At 42.2% G+C, this 24,832-nt stretch overlaps 1 long non-coding RNA gene across 5 annotated transcripts in view; it reads left to right on the top strand.

Moving 5' to 3' along the window:
• The window catches only part of LOC138922846 (uncharacterized), a 50,186-nt gene that overhangs the window by 4,990 nt on the left and 20,364 nt on the right, over positions 1 to 24,832 (top strand). For all 5 annotated transcript variants that reach the window (XR_011436004.1, XR_011436006.1, XR_011436005.1 and 2 more), the window contains exons 6-11: positions 7,393 to 7,490; positions 11,725 to 11,870; positions 15,666 to 16,109; positions 17,732 to 18,209; positions 18,306 to 18,425; positions 20,067 to 20,272. This is a non-coding gene — a long non-coding RNA (uncharacterized lncRNA). The remainder of the gene's footprint in view (positions 1 to 7,392; positions 7,491 to 11,724; positions 11,871 to 15,665; positions 16,110 to 17,731; positions 18,210 to 18,305; positions 18,426 to 20,066; positions 20,273 to 24,832) is intronic.

The raw sequence follows: 24,832 nt of genomic DNA, 5'->3' as shown, positions 1-24,832 counted from the left end.
TATTTCTTCTTTGTCACTGACTTTTGCCAGTTTTACTACTCTATGCCTTGGAGTAGGTCTTTTTACATTGATGTAATCAGAAGTTCTGTTAGCGTCTTTTACTTGTAATTCCAGCTCCTTTTCCAGGTTTGAACAGACTTTCTGCTCCTTTCTCCCTCCCTTCTCCCTCTATAATACCCGTAGTTTTTATGTTGCATTTCCTAATTGAATCAGATATTTCTCAGAGAATTTCTTCGGTTCTTTTTAGTCTTAATTCTCTCTCCTCCTCCATCTGAAGCCTTTCTATATTTCGGTCCTCCAGATTGCTAATTCCGTCTTCCATAACGTCAGCTCTGTAATTCAGGGTATCCAGATTTTTCTTTATCTCATTGTGTTTTTCATCTCCAACATTTCTGATTGGTTTCTCTTTGTAGGGTCAATCTCTTTTGTGAAGTATTCCCTCTGTTTATTAATTTTATTCCTGATTTAATTGAACTATCTGAATTTTCTTGTAACTCGTTGAGTTTTTTAATGTTAGCTATTTTGAATTCTCTGTCGTTTACATTGTAAATTTGTGTGCCTTCAGGATTGATTTCTAGGTGCTTTTCATTTTCCTTCTGGTCTGGACTATTAATATATTTCTTCATACTATTTGATGGGGTTGGTTTGTGCCTTCACATAGATAGTATCTGGTTGCAGATTCCACCTGCCACCACTGGAGGAGGTTCAGGAGCTGTGTATTCTGAGCCTGCTGTGATCCCTGGTGTCTGTGCTTGTCCTTTGGAATCTATGCTGACAGGACCCATCTGCGATTGCCTGCTTGTAGCTGCTGCTTTGCTAATGTACGCACGGGCACTCTAGACGGGGTCCCTTGCCCTGGCTGACTGGCTGAGCTTGTGAGCCCAGCAGGGGGAGGGGCACTTCTTTTGCATGTGCCATCCCGTGGGTGTTCTCTGTTTGCCCTCGCTGTCTGTCCTCCTGGCGTGCTGGCTTCATGAAGACAACCCCACAATAGCTTAGCCTCCTCTGTGGAGCTTTCCTATGGGATGTGAGGGAACTTGGAGAGCGAAGGCATTCCTACAGAGTCTCCCCCCAGGCCCCTCTTTTCTCAGAGCTGTGCATGGTCCTGTGCCCTAGGTCATTGCTGGGGAGGGAGAGGAGATCCCCTTACTTCCTCCTCCTTCCTCCTGGGGGGTCCAGCACCTCCACCTTCAGGCATTTGGCTGCATGGGTCTCTCAGATGTCTTTTGTGTTATGTGCCTGTCCTCTGTTGGTTTATGAATGTCCTTTTCATTCTTTCTTAGGGAGGAGAGTCTAAGGGAAGAGCTCACTCCGCCGTGATGCTGATGTCATGCCTGGTCATTCTATTTTTAAGTTTTTGAGGAATCTCTGTACTATTTTCCACAGTGGCTGCACCAATTTACATTCCCACCAGCAGTGTATGAGGGCTCCCTTTTCTCCACATCCTCTCCAACAGTTCTGTTTTCTTTGTAAAGATTGGCACCTGAGCTAACATCTGTTGTCTATCTTTTTTTCCTTCTTGTTCTCCCAAAACCCTCCCAGTACATAGTTGTATATTCTAGTTGTATATCCTGGCTGTGCTGTGTGGGATGCCACCTCAGCATGGCTTGATGAGTGGTGCCGTGTCCAGGCCCAGGATCCAAACCGGCAAGACCCTGGGCTGCTGAAGTGAGTAGCGCACACGAACTTAACCACTCGGCCATGGCACTGGCCCCTCTCCAACACTTCTTATTTCTTGTCTTTTTAGTAATAGCCATTCTGATGGGCATGAGGTGATATCTCATTGTGGTTTTGATTTGTATTTATCTAATAATTAGTGATGTTGAACATCTTTTCATGTGCCTGTTGGCCATCTGTATATCTTTGGGAAAATGTCTGTTCAAATCCTCTGCCCATTTCTTGACTAAGTTTGTTCTTTTGTTGTTGAGTTCTTTATATATTTTGGATAGCAACCCCTTATTGGATAAATGATTCGCAGATATCTTCTTCCAATTGCTAGGTTGTCTTTTCATTGTATTGATGTTTCCTTAGCCATACAGACGCTTTTTAGTTTGATGTAGTCCCATTAGCTTATTTTTTCTTTTGTTTCCCTTTCCTGAGGAGACATATTCAAAAAGACACTGCTAAGAATGATAGCAAAGAGCTTACTGCCTATGTTTTCTTCTTTGGAGTTTTATGGTTTCAGGTATTACATTCAAGTCTTTAATCCATTTTGAGTTAATTTTTGTGCATGGTGTAAGATAATGGTCTACTTTCATTCTTTTGTGTGCGGCTGTCCGTTTTCCCAACAGTGTTTATTGAAGAGACTTTCCCTTCTCCATTGTATGTTCTTAGCTCCTTTGTTGAAAATTGGCTGTTCCTAAATGTATGGGTTTATTTCTTGGCTATCAATTCTGTTCCATTGATCTGTGTCTGCTTTTCTGCCAGTATCGTGCTGTTTTGATTAATACAGCTTTGTAGTATACTTTGAAATTAGGGAATGTGATGCCTCCACCTTTGTTCTTTTTTCTCTGGAGTGCTGTGGCTCTTTGGGGACTTTTGTTGTTTCCAGTAAATTTTAGAATTCTTCTTTCTATTTCTGTGAAAAATGTCATTGGGGTTTTGATAGGGATTACATTGAATCTGCAGATTGCTTTAAGTAACATGGACTTTTTCACTATGTTGATTCTTCTAATCCATGAGCACAGAATATCCTTCTATTTCTTTATGTCTTCTTTAATTTCTTTCAACAATGTCTTATAGTCTTCAGTGTATAGGTCTTTCACCTCATTGGTTAAATTTATTCCTACCCACTTAATTCTTTTTGTGATTGTAAATAGGATTGTATTCTTGATTTTTTATTTCTGCTCGTTTGTTTTTAGTTTTTTGATGGATTCTTTAGCGTTTTCTATATGTAAAATCTCATCATCCACAAGTAGTGACAGTTTTACTTCTTCCTTTCCAGTTTGAATATGTTTTATTTATTTTTCTTACTTGATTGCTCTGGCTAGGACTAAGAAGGGTGAGCGTGGGCATCCTTGTCTTGTTCCTGCTCTTAGAGGGATAGCTATCAGTTTACACCATTGAGTATAATGTTAGCTGTTGGTTTGTCATATATGGCCTTTATTATGTTGAGGTACTTTCCTTCTATAATTATTTTATTGAGAGTTATTATCATAAATATGTGGTGAATCTTGTCAAATTCTTTCTCTGCGTCTGTTGAGATGATCATGTGATTTTTATTCTTCATTTTGTTAATGTAGTTTATAACATTGATAAAGAATACTGTTGTAATCCTTTGTATTTCTGTTATATTGCTTGTGATTTCTTCTCTGATTTTATTTATTTGAGGCTTCTCTCTTTTTGTCTTATTCTACCTAAAGGTTTGTCAATTTTGTTTATACTTTCAAAGAACTAGCTCTTAGTTTCGCTGATCTTTTCTATTTTCTTTTTACTCTCCATGTCATTTATTTCAGCTCTGATTTCTAGTAGTTCCTTTGTTCTCCTGACTTTGGGCTCTTCATTTTTCTTCTTTTCTGATTCTGTTGGATGTATTGTTAGATTGTTTATTTGAGATTTTTCCTGTCTCACAAGGTAGGCCTGTGTTGCTAGGAACTTCCCTCTTAGTACTGCTTTTGCTGTATCCAATAGATTTTGGTACACTGTATTTTCCTTTTCATTTGCCTCCAGATATTTTTCCATTTCTCCTTTAATTTTGTTGTTGTTCCAATAGTTAATGAATAGCACGTTGTTTAGGCTCCACATATTTGTGACTTTTCCAGCTTTCTCCTTGTGGTTGATTTCTAGTTTCATACCATTGTGGTTGGAAAAGATGCTTGATATCTTTTCAGTCTTCTTAAGTTTATTGGGAGTTGTTTTGTTTCCCAACAAACAGTGGATCTTTGAGAATGTTTCATGTTTACTTGAGAGAAAATGTATATCCTGCTGCTTTTGGATTGAATATTATATATGTATCTGTTCAATTCATCTGGTCTAGTGTTTCATTGAAGATCAACGTTTCTTTGTTGATTTTTCTCTCTAGAAGACCTATCCATTGATGTAAGTGGGGTATTAAAGTTCCCTACTCTTATGGTGTTGCTGTCAGTTTCTCCCTTTAGATCTGTTAATAGTTGTTTTATAGACTTTGGTGCTTCTACGTTAGGTGCATATATATTAATAAATGTTATGTCTTCTTGATGGATTATCCCCTTTATCATTATATAATGCCCATCTTTGTCTCTTGTCTTTTTTGGCTTGCAGTCTATTTCGTCTGATAGAATTATGGCTACACTCACTTTCTTTTGGTTGTCATTTGGTCGGAGTATCATCTTCCACCCCTTCACTCTGAGCCTATGTTTTTCTTTAGAGCTGAGATGGGTCTCCTGGAGGCAGCACATTTTTGGGTCTTTTTCTTAACCTGTCCAGCCTCTCTGTCTTTTCATTGGTGCATTCAATCCATTTACATTTAGGATGATTATGGATATATAGGGACTTACTATTGCCATTTTATCTTTTGTTTTATGGTTGCTCTATATTTCCTTTGTTTCTTTTTCCTTGTGTTTCTCACTACAATTTCAGCTTGACGGTTTTTGGTGATGTGTTTTTTCAGTTTCCTCTTTTTTTATGTTTCGTGACTCTGCCTTAATTTTTGTTTTGTGGTTACCATGAGGTTTGTATAAAAGGTCTCACAGATGAGATAGTTCTTTTTCTGCTGATGGCATTTTTGCTTCATTTGACTAGGCAAGTTCTGTCCTTTTCTTCTTCCCTTGCTATTTTTGTTGTCAAAATTCTTTCTTTCTGTATTGTGAATTTGTTACCAAATTGGAATGGTTAATGTTATTTTTAATGCTTTCTTTCCCTTTAACCTTTGCATCATAATTGTTTACTAACATGTTCTGATACAGAGTTGCAGTTTTCTGATTTTATCTATTTATCAACTTGTTTAAAGCTTTGTATCCTTTGCCTTTTCATTTCAGACAGGAGAGCTCTTTTTGACATTTCTTATAAGGCAGGTCTAGTGGCGATGGACTCCCTCAGTTTTTGTTTCTTCCTCACACTTTATTTGTCAGCTGCAGCAGTGGACCCCCAGCTGTCGCAGCACCCAAGGACACAGAGCTGATTATTACAGTGTTGATTAATACAGTCCCTAACTAGCTCTCAAATACTTGTACTTTTCTGCATCCTTTCTGAAACCACCCTAGTCGAAGTAAGCAACTAAGTAACTGGATGACTTTAATGACCTCATGTCTCTGATCCTCAATTTCTTGGTTTGTGAAATGAGGCAGTTAGAAGGAACACCAAGTTTCTTCCTTCTCTATATTCTGTGATTATCAGAATCTACAACTATGGAGAGACTCAGGGAAAAATCAATTCCAATGTTTTGGGAAACCATCTCACTTTCTCCATTTAAATTAACTCTTGGGGTGACTGAGATTGTGCCTCATATCCTCTCATAGCACTGCTCATAAGGACAGTCTCAGAATCTTCAAGACAACTTAAAAGAAGGCCCTTTCTCTTAAATAGGAATCTGCCTTATGCCATGTTTTGAGCTGTAGAAAATATTTTAGAATGAGATTCTAGTGTTGGTAACAAATTTATCTACATTGCTAATTCATCTGAAAGCTCCTATTCTTGAAAATGTCCCATGTGGGGGTAAAGAAGTTCCATGTAAAGGTTTAGTCCATTTTTGTTGACAATCTCTTGAGTGGATGTTAAAAACCTGGATAACAGGATAATGTTCATGGAGATTGGGGGGAGGGACAGTGATGAATGAGTTTGGTTGACTTTCAGCAGTAGTAAGGTCAAAATGAAAGCATTATAAAAGAAGAGTAGAGATTTAGGTCAGGGCTTTCTATGAAAAACAAGTAAAAACCATAAGCAGATGGAAAAAGTTTAAGTGACACAGTATGGCAGATTCCACTGATGAGTTTAATAGGCAGCCATTTTAGTGGCACAGAGAGTAGACTGATTCAAGGGACAAGAACCAAAAAGCAAGGGGTCCCATCCTGCCCTGAGGATTCTTTTGTTCTGAAGTGTGTTAGCCCAGCTGAGTGAAGACCTGGGGAGGATGTCGTAGATCCTCTAAAAGGGGCATCCATCAGCTGCAGGAAGATGTGCCATCTCTCCCCAAAGCTCATTAGCAGATTGGAAGTGGCATGCTGCATTACTCTGATTAGCATTAATTTTATAATTCTAGGCATAGAACTTTCCTCCACATGAGTCAGCCTTCACACAAAAACACAGACGCACATGGTGTGGATAAAACACAAGTAACCTTACTGCTGCTTCCCATCTTCCAAGGACCCAGTGGGAAGGAAAACGTGGTTCCCTAGCAAAGAGGGGAGTTAAGGGCTGGAGTTTTCCAGCTCTCCAAGCTGGGTGCAGGTCCCACAAATCGGGGAGAAGTGCAATGCCATCTTTCTGGCAGACCAAGACTTTGGGAAAACTGGGTCCTTCTGATCTGGTTAGGGAAGACGCAGTACTTCCAACAGCCACTGCAGCAAGGCAACAGCAGCATTACAAGTGAGATGAGGAACGTTACCTCAGAGCCTCCCAGGGAGAGAGCATTGAGGCCCCTACCGTTTATTGGGATAACTGGTTCCTGGCCCTTTGGAAAATACCCAGTCATCCCAGGGCTAGACTTCTCAGGAAAAGTAACTTGCCAATCCCTTTAAAATTTGCAGCTAAAACCTATCTACGCTTTTATTTGTTACATATATTGTTGGGGCTTCATTTCAAACTGCTATATTACAAAACTGTGTTTCAGATAACTTTAAATCCATGGCAGTGACTTTCAAATTCTTTTGATGGCAACTCACAAAATAAATCTATAAATTATTTTTTATCGTAAATCAGTATATACGCACACACACCAAAGGAATATAAAAATTTTATGAAACTGTTCTTACCTTTTTACGTGTAATACACTCTAATATTATCTATTCCATTTTGTTTCATTGTTTTTTAAGTGCTTGTCACACTCTCTAGAATTATTTCATAATCCACTAGTTGGTCAGGACCTGCAGTTTGAAAAGCACTATTTTAAAATTATTGCTTCCAGGTACCCTAGCCGGTAGTCTGGTATCCAGATTTTTAAAAGGCTTATTAAAATGCATCATCAAAAAGCAATATTTGCTAAAGGACCCTCAGTCTCTATAAAGAGCACTCTCTTGGGGATTCCAACCACAAGTTACCAGATAAATAACCAGCTTTCCTTTGCAGAACTGAGATGTGAGCTCAACACCAAGTAAAAATGACATAAAATCAGAACAAAGTTGGAAAAGGAGGACCACCTCCAAGTGCAATATGTGGTCCTTCTGGGAAACATGACGCAGCCTAGAGTGAGGTGAGGGGGACAAAACAGAAAAAAAACATTAATGGAGAAAAAATCAAGCTTGTAACTTCTGTCTCCAGGCTTCACAAGGTGCACTTGTACTTCCAACCCTAAGAGACAGAGTGATGTTCAGCATGACTCCATAATCCTGTGGCCTTGAGAACCTCAGCAGACATCAGTTAAGTCATTTAAGGATAACTGCAAATTAAATTAGTTCATCCTAACTCTATATGACTCCACTCATAGGTGGAAGTTAGTATATTGATAAGGAGATCTGATCGGTGGTTACCAGGGAAAAGGGGGGGTGGGGGGAGGGCACAGAGGGGGAAGTGGTGTACCCACAACGTGACTAACAAAAATGTACAACTGAAATCTCACAAGGTTGTAATCTATCATAACATTAATAAAAAAAAATTAGTTCATCCTAATTACGCAAAAATGATAAATTCAAATAAGCAAGGTAATTCAATTCTGAATTAAAAATTTTTTCAATCACTTGACATCTCAAATCAAAGCAAATGGGTAATGTTACCAATTATATCAATTCGACTCTATATTTCAATACATAAACATATGATGAACAATTAAAATTCTTATGTGATATGCATTTAACTTGTTAACATTTATGCTACAGTAGGGAACCACACTCGAGAAACAGGGCCATGTCCTTGAAAACCAAAGAAGGTTATCACAAAAGAGTCTTTGTAAGAATCCAGCAACAGGATGAGTCCCCAAAATCTATTAAATAAACTATCCCACAGGAAAAGTGAGGCAGATCACACTAGTAAAGGCAACACTATGGAAGCTTATGCAATAGTTATCAAGGGAAACATTTGATACATAATAAAAATATTTAGTTTTAGGAAGCAGTATGATAGGCTCTGATATGGTTGCACTTATGAGTACAGGACTTTCATAGGAAGGAAAGAAATGGAAATTCACTGAATGTTTGTGTTTTGTCATGCATCACTAAATACCTTCGATTACATTATAGCATTGGAAACTAGGAAGCAGAAATGTGAAATAACTTGTTGTAGGCCACACAGTAATAAATGACAGAACTAGGACTTAAACTCCATCTTCTAATTACACATCCATTATTCTTGTCACATCAATACCACTTTATCCTGAACTAGTACTCAAAATATGATAGTGCTTAAAATATTTGCTTAAGCATTTCTTAGGATTTCTGATCAAGGTCAATTCAAATTCCAATTTCAAGGCTAATGAATAAGAAAGTGACCTTTAAAAGGAAAAAAATACGTAAAAAATATACATGCATTCCGGGTGGCATCATGAATCTTCAAACTTTCGATATTCTTTGTGTCTCGTGTAAGGATGAAAAAAGTTATCTATTGCTGTATAACAAACCACAACAAAGTAGAGTAGCTTGAAACAGTAACTTATTCTTGTCTCTTATTGTTCTGTGGATTGGCTGGGATTCGCTGGGCAGTTCTTGCTTGGGGTCTCCTAGGAAGTACAGTCAGATGTCAGCTTGGGCTGAAATCCTCTTTGCCTCTATTGTGCTGGATGTCAAGATGGTTCATTTCTGTGTTTGCTGAGGATGCTGGCTGTTATCTTATTCGGGGCTGCCAACTGGAGGGCCTGCATGTGGCCTCTTCATGTGACTTGGGCATCTCTCAAAGTGGTGGCTGGGTTCCAAAAGAAAGCATCCCAAGAGGATATATTCCAAAAGACCAGGCTTCTTACAGCCTAGCCTCAGAAGTCCCAGAAAGTCACCTCCACAGCATCCTATTGGTTGAGCCAGTCACTGAGGCCTAGGGGGAGGGATGTAGACTCCATCTTTTGATATGAGAAGCAGCAGGCAATAAGGGAGGGAGGGAGACTGCCCATCTCACCTTAGTCTTTAGCCTCCCATCTGGCATCTCTACTTTACCCAACTGAGTTAGAAGGGGAAATAGATGATACAACTACAATAACACAAATTATTGTGTGGTGTTTTCTCTATCTCTTTGGCACTCTCTCTTTCTCTGGAAACACAGCACTTCTTGAATGAATGGATAAATGAGTCTCTCCCTTTTCCTCTCTACTCCTTTTTTGCCTCCTCACCTTTCTTTTCTTCTTTTTAACTGCAGATGAAAGGTTAAAAAAAAATGTGTTAAGCAGCAACATACTCTAATTAGTAAATCTTATAGTTAGTTTCTACTCAGATCTCCCATTTCATGTCTACCTGCCCGATTCAGTCATCGTCCTATCAGGGAAGGTGATAAGAATGCAAGCAAAGGAGAGAAGAGAGGGAAAAATGGGAAAGCAAAAGTAGATTATCGAGGGAAGAAGGAAAATATAAATGGGAAGGGAAATAAATCAGGAGCACTGAACACCGTTAAGCCCAAATGGCTGAAAAGACAAAGGGAAAGAAGCAAATTTTTCCCTTATGATGCTGCATCCATCCTTCCTTCCTTTCCAATCCATGGCCGCCATCGCCAGCCTAGTCTAACCTTATTTCTTAATGCCTGAATTTTTGCTATATCATCTTACCTAATCTCCCTGCCTAGTTTTTACCCCTTAGAAATCATCAAAAATGGGGCCAGCCCGGTGGTGTAGTGGTTAAGTTTGTGTGCTCCTCTTTGGCGGCCTGGGGTTTGTAGGTTCCCATTCTGGCACAGACCTATACACTGCTGATCAGGCCATGCTGTGGCAGGCGAGCCACGGATGAAATGGAGGAAGATGGGCACGGATGTTAGCTCAGGGCCAATCTTCCTCCAAGAAAAGAGAAAGAAATAAAATAAAATAGATCATCAAAAACACTCCTTTCCTCATGGTGCTCTCAGTTACAAAAAAAGAAAAGAGAACACTAAATGACTTCTGAAGGATTAAGTCCAATAGAAACATTTTAAGAATTTTCATAATCTGACCTAACTTTCCTTGCCACTCTTGTTTCTCAAGTCTCCCATATGTGAAACTCTTTACTCAGCCAGAGCACTCTACTCAATGTATCCAAATACACAGAAAAATGAGACTAGATCTCACTATTACATCATGAAAAATACAAAACCTGAATCAAGGAAAATAACAGACAACAAAAATATTACATTACAGAAAGCAGTGTGGTGACATTATAAGCTTCTAATTATAGCGCTTATGGTCCAGCTCACTTCTCATGAATACAGCCTTCTCCTTTTGTCTTCTGTCCTTTGCTCTAAGGATCCTATCACCAGGAGCATTCCCCGCCGCTCTCTGCCTTCCTAAATCCTGTCTCATCAGGACCCACAACATTAACTGACTAATTTGGAAGACGTGTGATTAACAGAATCATTCTGGACCTGAAGTCCCTTGTTAACACTACAGCATCAGATTTGATTCTCGATGGACACCAAGTCACTCAAATTCCATCTCAGTTTTTACTCTGTAGATTTGTTCAGTATACAGTTGATTAAAAGACCATTCACCCCAGTTTGGTAGATAATTCAACCAGCCTCCAATCCAAAGTTTGTACAACTTTGATTTGTAGTAATTACAAACAGTAATTACAGAAACAGTTAAAACATTCATTGCTAATATTGTAACTCTTTGGGAACCTGATATAAATGCAGTTTTAAAAAAACAGGATACTTGAAGATAGTAACGTACACCGTGATTAACAAGATTTTGTGGTGAGAGTAGTTTATTGTCAGGTATAATTAAAGCTGTAGATGCTATTCTGAAAGTACAGACTTTAGGGGGCAAGGGAAGAGAGTTTTTGAAGCAAAGTACAAATTAGGAATAATTACAGTGATGGTTATGGAATGTCAACATCCATTTCATCATGATGAGCTCAGTCTCCTTCAAAATTCACTTGAGTCCGGGAAAGCATTAGTGTAAGACAAAAGGCAGCTTTGGGAAAAATACCTTTGAAGTATTAAGGAGTAGAGTGATTGGCAGTCAGCAAACATAAAAATGGACGAAAGAGTAAATGTCTTGATCACCTACGGAAAGTGTACACTTGAAGTATCTTATTAAAAAACCAGTTTTCTTTTTCATGTCCGATGTTGAATGCACCTGCAATTGTTGTTTTTTAATCTATTTTGATCCCCAAACTGGATATAACTAAATGTTTTATGGGAGTCTATAAAGGTGATGAAATTATAAAGAAAAGTAAGTGAAAGATTATCAGACAGGAGAGTGGAGGCTTCTGGGGTGATATCAACATTGTATGATTTGACATGAGTGGTGGGTCTGTGGGTGCTCACTTCATTCTCCTTGTTTATGGTTTATGCGTGTTGCTGTTTACAAAGCAGTTATGTAGAAAATCCGCTGACACTACTACCTTCGACAGTTCATTAGCCCAAGGGTGTCTGTTATGCTTTAACCAGGGCTTTGCTCATGTTCCCTTTTGCCCACATGAAGCCAGTTGTGCATTAAGAGATGACACAAACATCTCTTGAAACAAGAGATTTCTTCTTGTTTTCTAGAAGAAGTAGCGAAGCTGGTCTAGCGCTTGGTGATGTTTCCAAACAGTCCTTTTGTGAATGGCCGTGAGAAGATGTCCTTCTTCAGCCAAGGATGAAGTCTTATACTTTGTATTATTTAAAGTACCTGATGCCATGCTACACAACTAGTGAGTGTGCATCCATCCATCTGACAGATATTTATTGACTCACCTACCAGCTGACTGCCTGGGAAGCCAGAGCAGTTTGCCAACTAATATGGGTAATTGGGATTTGATAAGTGCTATAAAGACACCAGAGATTCAGCAGTTTCTCCCAGCTATGGAACTTATTTTGGCTAATGGATATCACTCCCACTCCCATTTCAATCTTACAAAGGGATGCTAGAAGAGGATTGAGCAGTCAGAAGGTGGAAACTTAATAAAAATTGAAAGTCAGAGACGGGAGGGAATGAAAGCAGCAGAGGAAGAAGGAGGCAGAGACTGGACGGCCAGCAAGGCCTCAGTGCCCTGCACAGTTTAAGCTGAGCCAGGTATTCTTCCTGTTTCCTTGCTTGATCTTTGCTTGATCCTCCCTCTTGCCGACGCCCTCACCTGGAGGAGTCAAGCCCAGCACAGATGCCACTGAGACAGGTCAAAGCCAGGGAAAGGTCCTGGGATCAAAACTTGGCTAAGTATGATCCAAACTTCCAAGCAGTCAGAAGTAGAAAGAGCCAGAAGATAAACCTAACCCATTTTTGAAGGGGTGCCAAAGGTGAAAAGCAGGAAAACCAAAATTACTCATCAAGTCTAAAGGGGGAGCACAGAGCCAGAAGCTGAGAGGAGAAGAGGAGTCAAGCGAGTCAGTGCCAGGTAAAAACAGAAATAGAGAGTTGAAAAAAAAAAAAAAAAACAAAGCAAAGCGAAATGAAGGGTCCAAGACAATAATTGGGAGCATTCCCTGGGGTTTGATAATGGATTTTATGGGTTAGCTTAAGTTAAAAGCAAAAGATGTGAGCAGATACCTTCCTTCCTTCTGACATTATCTCCCACCTTATCAACAGTCCATTGTTACCAAGGCATTAACAACACTTACCAAACAAAGTCTAGAAGCCCTTTGGGCAGTCTTGCTAAGAACCATCTTAGTCTAGACTGATTTGGCCTTGAGGATGACCACATCTCCTCAGGACAGTTCTCCCTGGAGTCCTCCATTGGCTATTTTGGGAAATGACGCACTTGGACAAATGGTCTACCTAAATGAATGGTTCAGGTCTGAGCAGCATGAGACACTGGCAGATAGGAATGCCTCCCTTAGCAGCAGGAAATTCAGCACTTACCATGTCCCATGCGGCATGCTCTCCCAGAATACTTTTAATATGATATCCCAGTGTATTTAACATTTTAAAATTACTCCATTTGGTTAAAATCAATTAGATTTTTTTGAGGATCTTGGTCTTTCTCCAGCCCAGTTTAAACCATAATTTCCTGAAGACTAGGATTATCTCGCCATGTTCTTTTTCACGTCCCCGTCGTTTCTAGTCAAGCCTCAAAACGTGAAGTCTGCACTGTGGGTTCATAGCACCTCAGAGATCATCTCGATTCTCCCCATCCCACAGTGGGAAATTGACCTCAGTGAACGTGGAGTAGAGTGTTTAGTATCAGCCTTAAAATAAGTGTTTTCTTTTTTATTGTCTTTTCTTCCTGTCTGCTTTTCAGAGTAGAAGCAACAGTAATTTAAACTTTTCTACTATGTGACCTACACTCCACAGGTACCTTATAATAGCTGAGCCAGGGCTTAACAAAGGAATTGGGTGTGTGTGGTATTTGTGTGAGCATGTGCTTGTGTGTGTGTGTGTGTGTGTGTGTGTCACAATCTGATTGCCGATGTGGGATGGGAGATGGGAAAGAATGTTTAGGCACTTGTGTATTTATATCAAAGAGATGGTAGGACCCACAAAAAAGAATTCATTTTTTGTGATGTTAATGTTATATTTTGGGGGGAGGTTTTGGGGGAGGAAGATTTGCTTCTAAGGGGTGGACTCATATCTCTGTGTGGGGAGGCTCAGTTATAACGACAACTGAAGTCTCTCCTGGCGTTGGCATATTTCATTCTCGTAGGGAGAAATGCAATGCTCATCCCTCCTCCCTCACACCCCCCACCACTTCCTTGGTGCCCTTCCAAGGTAGGGCCCTTGGTGCTGGCTGCTCATCCCTCCCCCAGGGGTGGCTTTCCAAGGCCAAGAGGGCCAGAGAGGGCTGCTGCCAGAGATGCTTCTGTTCTGGCTCCTTCTCACTCCCCTTCCTGTCTGCTGGGCCTTTTGGTGGCAGCACCTAGTCCTGACGGGGTTAGAGTACCACCCTGGAGCGGATGGTGTGTGCACCAGCAAGCATCCAGTCAATTCATGAGTTATCCTCTGCGTGAGCTGGGCTGTGATGTGCCGTTATCTTCCTGCTCCCATTGTACACTTCACACACCAGCTTTCTCTCCAGACAGTTGTTTGATCACTAACTACTTCGAATATCATGACCATAGGCTCATTTATTTTTTTCTGTTTTAAAGGATGGTGCTGGTGTGCACAGGGAGCAGCCACGTCAATTTACACATTTGCCAAGGTATCCGATTGTGAGCTGCCTATCAAGGTGCTGACTTTAATAAAAGCTTATTACCATGAGCATTATTTAGCATTTATGTGGCTCCTCACAATTGTTTACCCATTATTTCTCAGCGCTCCCCTGTCCAGGTGATCAGTGTTAGCAACCCGCATTGTAGAGGCAATAAATCCGGGGTCCTGGAGAGGTTTTAGTAATATCCCTAAAAGGACACAAAGTGAATAACCACAGAACAGTGACTTTCCTGGAACCCCTTGAAACTGGCCTGGACCCCTCTCCCTCTAGCATACTTGGCGAGTTCACTCATTCCACCATCTGGTTTGCAGACCTGCACAGGGTGGGCTCTTCTCACAGATTGCAGCTCCGATACCCTGAGGCCTTCCCTGGCAACCTTATCTACAACAGCATCCCTTCCCCAAGGCTCTATCACATTCCTGTGTTTATGGACTCCACAGAGCTTAGTGCCACCTGAAGTTATCTCGTTTATGTGAAGTTGTGTGTCTTTGTGTTTGTTGTCTGTCTGCACCATTCAGGAAGGTCATCACTATGAAAATAGCAGTCTTGCCTGGGTTGTTCATGCTGTGTCCATCCTCTTTGTTGAAAGCACCTGTCATTACAGTAGGCACTCAGTAATGCTTGTTGAGAGAATGACAAAGACAGACCCTGTAAATACTGTTACTCACACGTCATTTTCTTTGCCTTTTCATCTCTTTCTGGATTTTCTGGCCATAGTCACACATACAGTCAGTTATTCTCAATTACGCTGGAGCTAATGATCCAGGCTGTGGATGGCCCAGGTCCTTGGCTTCCTTCCCTCTCTGGCTTCCTCTCCTCTGGAGATTCCTCCAGATCTTTCGGTCTTTTCTGGCCTTAGTTGAGAGGGGTCGAGAGGAGAGTAGGGCAATGAAAGTCCTATTAGACAATTTTGCAAGTTCTAATAGCTTTTGACAGGTACAAAGTTGAAATTATTGATCTGAAGATTTATTTTTTACCTTATTTGTGGATTTAAAAAAATGCATCTGTTTTATATATGCAGTACAGTGAAAAGTGCTTTGAAGAAGTTAAAAACACTGGATAAATGTAAGAGAGAATTATGTATGTATGTAGTCCCATTAACCTTGGTAATTGAGACTTGGTTGTAGATTTAAAATATAATTAGTTTTGATAGAACAGTAGCTCACACTTTTCTAATGGGTAGAGCCAGACGAGGCTTAGAAAACGTACCTTTGGTAGATTTTATTTTTGAGCCATCAAATCAAGACAAAGCTTACAATTCCTTCAGAGGCTAAAAGGGTGGCAGTAGTCGTGATTTCTCATCAACAAGTAAGAATAGGCAAATGGTCTTAAACGATTGAGTTTTCTTGCTTCAAATTTCAGGACAATGAGAATACAGTTTCCTCCGAAAAAATCTTAGGCTGATCTTGGAAGAAAGACCCCCTGGATCATCTAAAAATAAAGTTTTCTATTTAAAGGTTGGTTTTAATGTTCATTATAGCCCTATGTGCTACCAGAAAATGGTTTGCCTTTTTGTTTTAAACATAAGGAATCAATGTAACGCCTTATACCTGATAACCTGTGCTGTTGTATTTGGTCCTCCCTACAACTCTGTCCATAGATATTATTGTTGCCACTTTATAGATGAAAAAACGGAAGCAAAACCATTAAGTGCCTTCCCCAAGGTCTTAAAAGAAGTCACCAAGAAGGTGGTGTGGCTCAAGTCTCCTGACTCCAGTTTACTATTTCCCACAATAATGTTGGAAAACCACATTGGAACGGGAAGACTCATTCCAAGTACTGCTGTCACACCAGCAAGCTTCAAAGGTCAGGCAGATATTTTACTTTACGGTTAAATTGGCCACGTTTGCTCAGTGTGTGCTATATCCCAGGCCCTGTGCTTTGCCCTGGGAGGATTCTGGGAAAGTAAAAGACGGATTAGACTTTTCTGGCTCTTACAAGCTGGTGGGAATGGGAGACACATACATACAAACGTGGAAGGGCAAGGGGGACAGTGCACTAAGAGAGATACACAGCTCTGTGGGAGCAGGGGAGGAGCAGTCTCTGAACACGTTCCAGGAAAGGAGTCACCTTCCATGCCAAGATGAACTTTGCATGAATAAAGATTTAAGTGAGGAAAGATTGAGAAGAGTGAAGAGGGGAATGGGGTGTCGACCAAATTTCATCCACCTGCAATTTTACTTACTCAAATTTTATCTACCACGGCAAGAAGTTAGTGTCTAATATTTTAAAATTACTTTTAAATACAAGTATTTGCGTATTAGTTATATAAATAGAGGTAAACACCAGAACAACTGTGATAGAAACGGCTCAAGTGGTTTCCATGGGGAATGGAACTGGGGGGATAGGAAGGATTGGGGTTGTGAGGTGGGGGAGGGCCTGCCGTGGTTCTTTATAAAGCCTTCAGTACTATTTGGTTTTAAAGGCACAGGTATGGATTCCTTAGATAAATATTAATTTTTAAGTGAGCCTTAAAGAATGAGTAAGGTTTCTCCAAGGAGAGGGAGGAGGTGGGTATTTATAGCAGAGGACCCAACATTAACAGAGAGAGGCGGCAGGAGAGCAGAGGGAAGAGCAGGTGACCCATTAGGATGACTGTGGAACACACCTCCCTGCGTGGGGACACCTGAGCTGGTGCTTGATTGCAGAAGGCCTTGGATAGAAGGGCGCGCACAGACACACACACACACACACACACACACACACTCATGTGGTTGTCGGCAGGAAAGCAATAAAGGGTATTGGGCAAAGGGGTGATATGCTCAGAACTGAGCTTTACGTACAGCAGTGGTTCTCACCTTGGAGATTACCTTGCTTGTTAAAATTGCTGGGCCCCACATCAAAGTTTCTTCTTGAGTAGGTCCAGAGTGAGGCCCAAGAATCTGCATTTCTAATAAGTTCCCAGGCAATGCTAATGCTGCTGGTCTGGGAACCACAATTTGAGAAGCAATAATAGAGTAATCTGGCAACAAGGAGAAGTCGAGACTAGAGTAGTGGGAGAATGAAGGTCAAGGGACTGTTCCACTAGGACAGAGCAGAAGGAAGGGGGCCCTGATGGTTAGTGACGGTGAGAAAGTCCAGAACAGCAATCAAGAAAACAGACTGACGGCTTCAAAGGATAGAGGACCATTGGGCCATGTTCTGGGTCACACCAAATCACAAATCACTGTTAAATCTCCAGTGCTTGGGCCAAGTATGCCAAGAAGCACCTGAAATTCATTTTTAAAGCAGCAATCCTGTCTAGAAATTAAGCTGTGAGTTTTGCCTTACTTTCCCTTTCTTCCCCATCTCTAACCTCATTCTAGTGCAATTTAGGTTACAAAAGCATCTTCCAGGGAGAGCATTCATATCTGCACGTGGTCAGAAAGTGTATCTGTCTGTATATATAAAATCGTATTAAAGCTGGTTTCCTTATTATTTCATTTTAGAACATCCCTGTAGCTAAATGGTGTTCAAAGTAAACATGGAGAACAGAAAGCATCCATCTCTACCTAGTGGGGCAAAAAATGACTGAATTCCCATACCATATAAATACCCCATGAAAAGACAGAGGAATCCTTGATCCACCCAACATTCACTGAGTATCTGCCTTGTGGCAAGCACTGCGGATGTGCTTGGATACAAAGATAAATAAAACGTGGGCTCCACTCCCAGCAGTTCAACATCTAGCCGTCTTTGTCCCATGCTCTTAAATCTTGCTAAGGCTTGGGTTTTGTTTGTAATAGAAATTCTAAAGCAGGGACAGAAGAAGTTATCTTTTCTAAATTGCCCACCTCTGTTGTCTAATTATTCCACTGAGGAAAACACTTGGTCCTGGATTACTTCGCTGAGCTCAGATATGTTTTGCTGACACACAGAGTCTGGGCAGCATCCAGCCCCCCGTTTACTCCCTGGTCTTTAAGTCTAGTAAGTATTTTATCATTTACACCTTTCGATGTCCAAAGAGAGTGCCGCTCGGGGTTTAACACATGTAATTTCCTTTACTACCTCCCCAAATAACAGGGTCATTTCAGGACCAGGACAGTTTGGCACTGGGACGTGTTTCCCAGAAGTACTAATAGTTCGAGAGAGGAGCAAGTGTCTTCACATCTGCAGGTCTGGGTGCCGAACTTTCTACTGTCGGTGAGAATCATGTCCCAGTGAAAATGTAGAAGTGAACCAACCCTCAAAGGGATAAGGTGACAGGGAGTGGTGTTTACTTGAGTCAGAGAGTAACTGAAAATGACTTCTGCAGCTGGAATAAAACAAAGGGTTGAAGGTCAACTTCCTCTTTGATTTTGGCTAGTCAGCAGTTCAAGCAGCCTTTTCAAATGTTTCGTGTCTGCTGACTTGTCCAACTCTATAAAAGACCCCACATCTTGCACCAACCTGTACCTCTTGGGCACTGGAGCGAAACAAAAGGAAAAATGTTCCGTCTTATTAGAATTAATGAAGTCATGCCACTCACATCCGTCCACGTTACTCCACTTTGGTCACCACCATTGTGGTCCATGCTGACATCATTTCTCTCGTAGATTACTGCAGTGGCCTTCTCACTGGTCTCTCACATCCTGTTTACCCCATCCAAAGCATTCTTCACATTAAATCACTGTAATTCATTAATTCACAGTATTAATTCACAGTAATCTTTTGGAAACTCAAATAATACAACTAAAATCTGAATACCCTACACATATAAAGAAATCCTAACTTAAAAATTTCCCCTGGCTCCCCATTGCTCCAAAGACTTAACTAGTTCATTTGGCCCAGAGAACTCTGCTTAATCGGTGCCTCCCACGCTTTTCCCTCTTCTTGCTGCATCACGTTCCTCCCTCCTCACTCTCCCTGCTCTCATCACCCAGATTCCTCTGCCTGGAACACTTCTCCCTCCCTGCTTTGCCAAGTTGTCTCCTACTCACCTTTTACCTCTTAAGCCTTATCAGCTCCTGAGGGGTGGGTGAGGAAGACCCTCTTCTCCTTGGTTAGGCCAAATCCCCATGTTTTAAACTCCCTTGGCATCGACAACCAGCTCATGAACCCTTCATAGAATGTAACATGGGACATTTACACAATCTCGTATGATTGATTTCTGCCTGATGTCCCCTCTAGACTGTAAGATCCATGAAGGCAGAGACTCTACCTTTTTGCTTACCATTGTATTCCAGAGCCTGGCATAGTGTCTGGCACATGTTAGGTACTAAATAAATTCATTCTGAAGGAAGGAAGAATGAATGAGTGGTAAATTGATACTTCTAAAATAATAAAGAGGAGGCCTAGCATTTTAAATGAGTGATAATAATGGGTAGCACATATTAAACTTCTAGTGTTAGGTAAACACTGTTCAAAACTCTTTACTCATTCATTCCAGTTCCGAGGACCAACCCTATGAGTACACGTCAGTATCTGCACATAATAGATGAGATCTGAGACTCAGGCTACTTGTGCAAGGCCAGGCAGCCAGTGTAAGGTGAAGCCTTAACAGTTGTCAATGTTGTTACTCTATTTATTACTATTCTCACCTTGGTGGAGTTCCTAAGAGTGCCATCGTCAAAGGGGGTGGTGTTGGGCAGGCACAGCCCGCCCCCAGGCCTCTGAGCGCCTTCTCAGGCTGGGCCTGGAGTGAGAGTTTGGGGGCCCAGGGGCTGTGAGGGCCTGCCCACCGTAATGGAAATGGCAGATGGAGGAAAGGATCCTTCAGGCTGGGCAGTGGGGAAGGTCACTCAGGCATCCAGAAACCTTCCTCAGAACCTGTCTTTGAATTAAATCTCAACTCATATCTTCCAGAAGCCTGAGGTGAGATGTCTGGCCGTGTTGCTAGTGCCGTCGCCCTCAAGAAGCCAAACAGGCTCTCAGAGTCTCTCAGGCCCTGCCCCTGGACGTGGCCCCGCCCCAGAGCATGCTGGGCAGGACCTCCCCATAGATCCCTCCCATTGCCAATGTATTCCTCCAGAGGATTCTGAGCTCTGCTTGGTGTTTCCAGCTGTGATGAGGTAAATGTAGTCTTGGTCCTCTGGAAAAGTAGATAATTAAGGCAGATAGTCCACACATGTGAAAGTGGTGTGACTTGGAAAGGGTGGGCAGATCCCAGGTTGGGAGGATTAAGGAAAGCATTGAGGGAAACCTTTCAGTATGGTGGGAAGGAAGGAGGAAAGAAGAGATGGAGGATCTCATTTTGGTTTTGGTTTTGTTTTGTTTTGAAGTTTTTATGAAGAAAAGTTCCCATCTGATGACTTCTCTGTTTCCCTCTGGTGGTCCAGCACATATGATCAATGAGCGAGGAGTGTGGACAAGGTGTAGGAAAGTGGAATTGTTTTGAGAACTTAGGCAAGCGAGTTGACTGAGAAAACAATCACAGAAGCTCCCCCGAGACAGGGCCTCTGTTGGTTGCCTCCACTGGGTGTCCCAAGTGCTTGGAAGAGCGTCTGGCACATGGTAACACAGGAGGAATGACTGGATTCTGAGGCAGTGGTGGAGCTGAGCAACAGATGTAGAACAGAAGTTTATGGGGCACAAACACACTTGTGTGATTTTATCCAAGAGGAAGCAGGCCCTTATTTGAAGGCAGTTCTAAAACAGGCAGAGTTGGATTTTGCTAGACAGGACGAATGAAAGAAGGGGGTAGGCTGTTTAGAGCAGAGCAGTATATTTAGGTTTAGGATTAAGTGATGCCCCATGAAGTTTTCCTTGGAGAGGGAGGAAATGAAGACAAAGGTTGTCAGGTAAGCAGGGGAAAGTATGGAGTGGCTTGTAGTTCCTGAATAGGTTGAGGCATTAGCATGCTGAGGGCAGAAGCTGAGAGGATAAAGGGAGGAATGTCAGACTGTATTTTTTCAGAACACACAAGTGTTGCTGGTGATAAGTTCTAGGATATGGCCATAACTGAACTGGAATGAAGGTAAAGGACTCTAAGATGAGAAGGAGCAGACAGTGAGAGATCAGATCATTGGATGGTCTATCTGCATGGATGTTGGGGCCTCTGATTGATTCCTTCCCCTTTGAGTTCCTTTCCTGTCCACAGAATTGGCATTTCCTCTAACTCTAACCTTCAGTCCATGGCATGACTCTGGACAAGAAGGCAGAAATGGGGTGGTGAGAGAGAGGGTTGAAGTAGACATCCGTTTTGTTTTTGTTTTTATTTTGACACTCAGCATTCACTCACCTTCTAAAAATAGTCCTTCTTTTGCCCTCTGGGGATCTAACCCCGTTGTCAGTTTCAGTCCATGTGAAGTGGAGTTGTTTACCACTAACGCTCTTACTTTAAAGGAGGGCATTGAAGTCAGGCTTGGCCAAAAAGATTGGTCCATGCTTTTGGCAACAGTGATTGGTCAGGGATGGGCATGTGACCCAACAGGAAACAATAAGGCACAGTGGGACTTTTGAAGGGACTAGTGGGAGAAACAACCCATTTTTAGCTGCGCTTTTAGTTTGGAAGATGTAGCTACGAACTTGCCAGACAGACTTACAAGGTAGCCAGTCCAGAATCTAGAGCAGAGAAATGGATAGAAACTGAAACTTGATGACATCAGCTGAGCCCCAATATGAATCCTCCTGCGTGAGGGCAGCCTTACTCCCAGAGCTTTTTCAGGTGCCTGAGTCAACAGATCCTGTTTTTAAAGTCAGTTGAATTGCGCTTGCCATCATTTACATCCAAAGAATCCCTCACAGCGTAAGGGGGCTCTCCATCCCTGGCTCCCTCTTCTGTGCTAGCACTCTGAATATATATTACCTTCTCTGTCCTTCAGGTCGTGCCCTTCTATAAAAGAGGGTAAAGAAACCTACTTCAAAGCATTGTAAAGTTTAAATGGGATAATATACATAAAAAGCATAAATTTGTTTCACAACATTGAAGTACAATAAGCAGTACTTAATTTTTCTAAATTAAATTAAATCTGGCTCAAAGACCCCATTTTAAAGGGTAGGAAGATATACAATAGTAGTCATTAATGGGAGCTTTTTGCCTATTTAGTTAAGTATTCACCATCAAATATGTAGGTAAGAGCCTGTGATCTTGAGTCCATCTTGGTTGCCCCTGGGACTTTCATTGCCCAAGCCCTTCAGGCCCATTGAAAGGCCAGTGGCTGCACAGCCTCTGTGCTAAGTGTGAGCAATGCCGTGTCTTGCGACAGCTCTCAAGATGATGGGGCTTGATGATTAGTCATCTCAGCATCATCACTTCATCCCTTAAAACATTGTGCTGTCTCCTAGAGGACTTCCACACAGAACCCGTCCACCTAAGGGACTCGTGTCTACATCCTGATTCTCAGGGTCTTGGAGCCACTGCTACCTTTAGGCAACTCTCCTTCTCTCACCCCAGCACTTGTGTCAACCCCTATCTCCTCTCTCCTTGGAGCAGCCAGCTAAAGTCTCCTCCCACATGAGGGTCTGGACAGGACTGCACAACAGGTGTCTCACAACTTCTGCTTGGGTTCAGGAAACATGAAAGCCATTAATAACTCCTGAACCCAGAAGCCCAGAACTTCCTGTAAGACAAATGAGGAAAGGTAACTTTTATTCCTTCTGGAATCCCCTCAGGTGGAGGGTAGAAACAGCATTATCCTGCTTCAAATGAAGGTTGCCTCAAGCTGGGCAAGAATCCCTGCAAAGGAAAATTACCTACTCTTGTCAGCCCAACCCCCTCCCACAGTGAAGCATTGCTAAACTTGCATAATACTCAGTTCCTTCTCTACCTCCTGGCCCCCATAGAAGGAAGGAACAGACCCCGAGTCTCCTGGGAGAGATAGGGAGGCAGCCTCCACAAATCTCTGAGCTTCCACTTGGCCTCCCTAAGGAAGACCAAACGTGTCCTTGTGACCCCAGGAAAATAGCCTAAATTAGGCTCTGATCCAGGGCCAATGGAAGTTCCAGAGGAAAGGCCTCAAGAGGAGCCCCGGGGCCAGCCCCGTGGCCAAGTGGTTAAGTTCGCACGCTCCGCATTGGCGGCCCAGGGTTTCACTGGTTCGGATCCTGGGTGTGGACGTGGCACTGCTCCTCAGGCCACATTGAGGCGGCGTCCCACATGCCACAACTAGAGGGACCCACAACTGAAATATACAACTATGTACTGAGGGGATTTGTGGAGAAAAAAAGAAGGAGAAGATTGGCAACAGTTGTTAGCTCAGGTGCCAATCTTTTAAAAAAAAAAAAAAGAGAGAGAAGAGCCCCTTCTCATAGCCTGGGCCCCTTCATTGTGGCTGCAGATTACGGCACAGTTCTGAGTGTTAATCCATGTGAAGGCTGCCTCAAGAAAGCTGATTCCCTTAGGCAGCACCTGGTACCAGAGAAATTCACAGTGCCTGAAGCTGAGATCTGGGGTTCCCATACCCAAGCCACATCAAGGTACCAGTCAATTCATGCATTTTATTCGCCCTGACATTAGGTTTGGAGTGTGGGCTTGAGGGTATAAAAATTCAGGTAACCCATTCCCATCACATTCTATGTCACTGAAAATTCTTCAGGTGCCACAGAGTACCATGTAAATGAGACCCCCACCCCCACCCCCCACACCCCCCAAGCTGCACAGCACTGATCTCTGGGTATAAGCAGCAAGCCCATGAAATCTAGAGAAATTCCTCCTCATCTCTCCAGTCACTGTTCAGCTAATACGTTTTCCTTCTTTTGGTAAGAGTCCTGCTTTCCCATAGGAACTGGAATCTGGGAGAAAGGAAAACAGTACTAGAAGCAGAACAAGAGTGTGGGATCACTCCTGGGTGGTACTGTCACCTCATTTGGACAGTTCACTGCCTAGATGTGCTGAGTGTGCAAATTCTGTCTCGTTGCCTCATCCAGTGTTTCTCTGAATAGAAGCAAATATCTGGGCACCAGGTATGACTTGTCTTGTGACCCCAGCCAGTAAGTCAGCCCTTTTGAGCCACCACCTCTCCCTTGGTTAGAAGCTCTTTGGCAATGGGTTCATGGAAAACATCCCAGAATGGGAGCTACATGCTGAATTCCCTAGTACTGGCTTTGCCATCGATTGTGTGATTCATTCTCTCTGATGTTCAAGCTGTGAGAAGCAAATTTGAAATGATGGATGTGCTATATTAAATATATCAATAACAGCAGAAGTTAAACCTTGCAAGCTGTAGGGTTTGCTTCCTCGATAAGCCTGGCTATCTCTATGGGAACTGAAGGTTGCTTCTTTAGGCCTATAGTCGGGGAGCTAGAGCAGAGTGGAGATTTGGTGGCGGAGCGAGGATGAGCCGTCTTGCTCCTAATTTTTCCTCCCCTCTAAGTCTGAATACTGGCAGTGGTGAGGCAGGTGGTTCTAAGGGCTCCTTTCACTTTACCGTTCATGATGACCCCACACCGCCTTTACCTCCATGCCACCTTTCCCTGCTTCTTTGGATGCTTCAATCTCTTTGATGTTTTTCTTACCAGACGTTTCTCCGCTTAGCCATTAAACAGCTTTACCTTTGATGACGTGGATATGGATGAGCACAAGGATCCACTTGGTCCCTTTGGTCACTTTTGCTTCAGTGAACTCAGTGGGATGTCCAAGAAGAAACCCTTGTGTTAGGAAGAGTTCTAAGAAGGTTTCAAAGATCCCTTCT

This window comes from Equus caballus, unplaced genomic scaffold (assembly GCF_041296265.1).
Source record: "Equus caballus isolate H_3958 breed thoroughbred unplaced genomic scaffold, TB-T2T haplotype1-0000016, whole genome shotgun sequence".
NCBI classification, from domain to species: domain Eukaryota; kingdom Metazoa; phylum Chordata; class Mammalia; order Perissodactyla; family Equidae; genus Equus; species Equus caballus.
The sequence above is the reverse complement of the archived record's forward strand: the minus strand, read 5'-3'. Positions and strand labels throughout refer to the sequence as shown.